This window comes from Bidens hawaiensis, unplaced genomic scaffold (genome assembly GCF_021521415.1).
Source record: "Bidens hawaiensis isolate Kalapana, Puna unplaced genomic scaffold, B.hawaiensis_p1.1 tig00012472_1, whole genome shotgun sequence".
Classification (NCBI taxonomy): domain Eukaryota; kingdom Viridiplantae; phylum Streptophyta; class Magnoliopsida; order Asterales; family Asteraceae; genus Bidens; species Bidens hawaiensis.
In genome coordinates this window covers 293,362-299,361 of record NW_027492020.1, presented here as the reverse complement: position 1 = coordinate 299,361, position 6,000 = coordinate 293,362, and positions in this window count along the sequence as shown.

Here is a 6,000-nt window from a genome sequence, read left to right as displayed (position 1 = left end):
TCACATTGCTTATAAGTTTTTATTATTTATAAACTGAGAGAACAATAAATATGATATGCATTCAGGTTTTGATGTCAATTCATGAATGTGGAGGTAATGTTGGTGATGATGATTTTTATGTTCCTTTGCCTAAATGAAAACGAAATTGGACAAAAAAGCTACAGTTGAAGCGGGCCCGCTAGCTTGGCTGCAGCCAAGCCAATCAACCTCAACTAGGCGGGCCATTGGGTGACCATGTTCGAGCGGGCTGAGCGAATGGTGGACTAATGGTGTGCGGCGTTACCAACATGAAAACCGAAAAACTGATGTTGTTCAAGGACTGGTTGACCTTATGGCGAAGGGAAGGTGTGACTTTTGTACTCAATGTCAGAACTAACGTCATATTCAATCGAGCAGCTACGTGAGGGCAATGATGCGGTTATCTTAGCAGTTGGTTCCGCTAAGCCAAGGCATGTTCACTAACTCCATGAATTATTATTAACAGGCGCACGGAAGTTAATGTAAGTTCATATTACATGGATCTTCCCATTGGGCGCATAAAGAGCATATACAAGTTCGCATATTAATCTTTGTAAGTTGGATCTTCGTATGTAAAGTGTAGCAGTACACTACTACTATTTTGTCGTTGATATTAAGTTTTTATGTGACATTTCATAAGGTATATTTTATTTTGTTACTAAGTTTTTTTAAATGCTCATCGGTTGCAAAAGTGATTTGATGGTACCGTATCATTATGCTGAACCAAATTGGTACAGACCATATTCACCTGTGTCTGTCACATTGCACGGGTTAAACACAGTATTACCAAGAATCAACTTAGACCCTCTCCGCAAAGCGCGGGTAATATTTCTAGTTATGATAAAAAAAGGCATTTGTTTGTATCTAAATAATTCATACAAGGACTTCGAATGACTTATAATCTCATAAGATCTGAAACCCGTTAGTTTGAATGAGCAACCCTCTTAGCACTACAATTAATTAAATCCATTTGCTTTCAGTTAACCAAATATGATTAGCCTAGTTATTTATTATATTTCCTTAACTTTTAATTTATAAAAGGGTGCTGCTAAACTACCTCATTTCTCTAATTTTACTAAACATACCCCCCTTCTAGTATTTAGGAAATACAATTCAAACCTCTTATTTTCCTTTTTATAATTGTATACCATATTAGTTATCTTCACCTTCTACAACCACTTTTCACAAATCATCCCACCAATCCACCATAATACATTTAACTTGATATAAATTTGAAAACCCCTTTAGTCATATTGGTGATTACGTATTTTTTTAGTATTAATATTATAAAAATTAATAATATATTTTTTTAATTTTAATAGTATATATATTTATAATATCCTTATTTTACCTCTTTATCTTTTACAAAATAAACTCTAAACCCTAAACCCTAAACCCGAACCCTAAACTCTAAACTCTAAACCCTAAACCCGATACCCGAAAACCTAAACCGGAAACCCGAAAACCCGAACCCTAAACCCTAAACCCGAAACCCGAAAACCTAAACCCTAAACCTAAACCCGAACCCTAAACCCTAAACTCTAAACCTTAAACCCTAAACTCTAAACCCTAAACCCGAAAACCTAAACCCGAACCCTAAACCCTAAACCCGAAACTCGAAATCATAAAAAAAACGCAACTTGTAAAAAAAATATGAAATCCTTGTTTTTGTGCTAATTTGATAATTATATAATTTCAAGGGGTAATATTAAAGTTGGTTTTTCCAAGGGGGTATGACAAGCAACCAGGGAGGGTATATTTAGCCTGATTTGGTCAGGCTATAAAATTGTAAACAACAAAGTTCTCCAAGAAGGCAAGAAGAAAAGAACAATTATAATTAAATAGTATTTTTTTTCCATTGATCTTCAAGTTTATCCGGGATAACCGAATGACAAAAGGCTGCCACATATATCCGCTATCGCAAACAACGCTGGTAGCCCAGTTTATGTGAAAACTCGTTGCCTGAAGGTCCACATTAATAAAACCCAGTTGGAATTGGAACTTGGAACTGGATTCAAACTTGTAGCAAGGGAGAAGCATATATGGCATACTTTTTCTTGCAATCCCTTATTATTTTTTATGTTTCCTTTTAATTTTTAAAATTGTAAACAATAAAGTTCCCCAAGAAGAAAATAACAATTTTAATTAAATAGTATTTTTTCCATTGATCTTCAAGTTTAACCGGGGTAATTGAATGACGAAAGGCGACCTCATATGTTCGCTATCGCAGACAATGCTTGGTAGTCCAAGCCTATCATCTAATGTTCATGGGAAAATTTGTTGCCCGAAGGTTCACAGTAGTAAAACCCAGTTGGGATTGGATTCAAACCTGAGACCTTCTATCCGTCTATATACCAAGTCTTCACTTTCCCTCTCCGATACCAATTGATCTACATTTATCATCGAGTATCTAAACGATGAAATTAAAAGGAAAAAACCAAAAGGGTATTTGACTTGTTAACATCGCATGCATGTATGGCTTCTTTACTTGACTATGGATCAATCATTCTTATAAAAAGGGTAAATTGCTATTGTGACCCCTGTGGTTCAACCCATTTAACCCTTTCGGTCCAAAAAGAAATCTTTCGTGTTATATCAATTTACATGATACAATATTCTCAACTTGTTTGTGCCTTTGTGGTTTGTAACCAGAGACAAATCAAAGCATATGAGTAGCTGTGTATTTCATGTGTAATTTTCATCGTACAAGATTATGAACATAAAGGAGGGAATTGTTTCTAAGCTAAACCCTAAAGCCCAGTGAGCTACGATCTAAATAAATGACATGATATAACAGTGACTCAGTCCATGTGACACAATGACACACTATTTTCAACTTCTCTTGTTGTGGCATGTGAATTACGTTTTAATGGATTTAAATTGATGATTTGATTCTCGATCTATCGTATGGAATAGTTATTAACACAGATACATTCTATGTAACTTTAGTAGATTAGTAGTGTCTTTGAAGGTAAAATTTATAGAGCTACAGCCTTACAAATATAGATCGATCCTTCATTCTATTCGTGTTCGCCTATTTAACGTACTGGATTATTACAAATGTTTCAGTTAATCCACTCCTGCTTTCACACGAGTGCAGCAAGCATTAACAATAGCATGGTTTGTAGGTGCTCAAATGTTACCATGTTGTGCTTAATATGTATTAAGCTGTGCCATGAGCACCCCATCACTAGATTAACTAAAGGGAAAATGACCGGCCATTTGTCCAAACCAATTCCTTGGTTAGCCCCCCAAACTAAAGAAAATATCTAAAGTGGTCCTTTTCTAAACGACAGGATCCATCATAATAGAACTGACACACGACAGATTTTTCTGACACTCTTCCATTTTTTAATCAACCACGTCTTGACACGTATACACTTAAACGTTCAGGCCTGACCGTTTTTAAAACAACCGATTGTTTCGTCGGACCTATTTCATCGGACCTTCATATCTATTTCGTCGGGGCTTTATATCTACTCCATCAACCAAAAGATCTATTTTGGCGGCAATCATATCTACTCCGTCGACCAACATATCTATTCTGACGGCCTTCAAATCTATTCCGTTGGGCCTTCGCATCTATTCTGTGGGCCTTCATATCTATTTCGTCGGGTTTTACCACAGTGGGCCTTAGGGTGACGAGTTTTTCCCGTAACAATAGATGGTAAGCTTGGGCTACCTAGTGTTGTCTTCAATCACAGGCGTATGAGATCGCCTTTAAATTTACCACTAAGTTACTGGACAGCCGGGCTTTAATTATTGGACTTACAAAATTTAAAAATAAAGAGAATAATAGTGATTCTTGATAACAACAATCCTATTTTAGAAATACTAAAAGCCAGATGAATTAAAGTAGAAAATAAAGGCATCCTTTATTATTTAATTATATGTTCTATTTTTGGAGGATTTTGTAATTTATAATTTGATAAAGTAAAAGATTAGCAAATGGCGTGTACAAAGAATAAAGTTGATGCTCTTGATTACGTTAATTTGTAAGAAGAGTACCATATATACGCCTTTCCTTATAAATAGCATATCGATTATCGAGTCTAACATTAAACCTAAAAAAGAGAAACATAAATAACTATGATGAAGATGTTTGAACACGAGCATTCATTGAAGCTTATTGATTTGCAGGTGAGAGATGAAGACGCGGAAAAATCTGATGATGAGGAGGGATTAAAGAATGATTTGGTCACCCAAGATGAGTTTGTGTGTCCATGTAAGCGGTGTCGCCAACCAATCAATGAGTACTACAGGTACTATTATAAATGCTCGGGTGATTCAGGTGATTACTCTCTTCATACATTTTGTGCAGAGCTCCCAACAACGATAAACCATCTAGCACACTCACATCCTCTTATCCTCATGAAATCCAATGGAGGCCATTTGAGATGCTTTTCTTGTGACATCGAGCACACGTGTTATGAAGTGTGTTATACGTGTGTTGTTTCTTTTTGTTATTTCACCGTTGATATAAGTTGTGGTGTGGAAGCGGAGAAAAAGAGAATCCATCACCCTAGCCACCCACACCCACTAGTGCCTCTCATCTCCAACCCTATTTTATGTGATTGTAACGCTTGTGGGAAGTAACATAGAGGGATATACTTTCTATGTATCACATGTCCTAACTTTGCCATACACATTGATTGTGCTTTCCTACCAAAAAGTTTGTTAATTCAACATACTACAAATGGCCTTTTCCACCATACACATTCACTCACCCTTTCTTATTCCTTCCCGTTAGCAGAACAATACGCTAAATATAACCCACCATGTAGAGTATGCAATGGTAGTTTTCGCTGGAAGGGAGGGAATCTTTGGCTTTACAAATGTGAGAAGTGTATGTACTATGCTTATCTAGATCGTGCAACATCAAGAAAAGAGCCATTTATGTCCATCTTGTCTACAAGTAAGTAAATCTTTCATATATGATTTCTTCCATTTAGTTAATATCCAGCAATTGAGTTATTATATTTTCCTCTCTTTCAAAAGGTGGTCGAGTGATTAAAAATTTTCAAGACGACGACTATCCTAATCTTTTCCATCTACCAATTCCCGGTCAAACTTACAGCATACCCAGAAAATTACTTTTCAAAAAAGTTGGACCCACAACTTATGGAATTGACAAGGTAAGCCTACAACTTACGGTCCATCATCATGAGTTAATTTTAGTTAATACAAAATGTATAGATGGTGCAAGCTCCTCAAAGGACAGCCGTTCGCTAATGAAGTGTCATAACCCAATGAAAAAAATAGAGCTATTATGCAACGCATGCGTCAAACCAATCATGGAGATTCCGTTTTACACTTGTGGGGCCAGTGGAGATAAGAGTTGCAACTTTGCTCTTCATAAGTGGTGTACTCGGCTACCAGCAAAAGTAGACAATCATCCAGATCACGCACAACACACCCTCGTTCTAATGTCACATGCCCCTGGCTCAGATGAGTTATTCAACATATTTTATTGTGCTTTTTGTCACCTTCCTTGCAACGGATATGCTTATACTTGTGTTCAATGTCACTTGTGCATTTATACCTGAAAACATCACTCATAAATCTCACCCGGATCATCTTCTTTCAATATTCAAGGGACCTCTCAATTGAAAACATCACTCAATTATGATAACACACCATATTTTTTCCATCCCTATTTTCCTTCCATTTCCTCCTTAAAATAAAACTCGAGAACACAGTATAAAAAAACTTTCATGTCACCCGACAATAGCTAACAACACCTGACTACCTATACAACAACTTGATAAGCCGTTTAAAATAACGAATCACCTAAAAACACTCACAAAATAAAAATAAAAAATTTCTCTCCTATAAGGCGATATGTAATGGGGCTACAATTTAGGCGATTTTGGGCGCGAACACTGCCCACCCTGGCGATTTTCGAGCGAAAAGGGGCGGGGGCGAGTTCTTCTTGTTGCCTGGAAGAAGGGGGGAATTTCAGGTGGTGAGGCCGGCATGTAT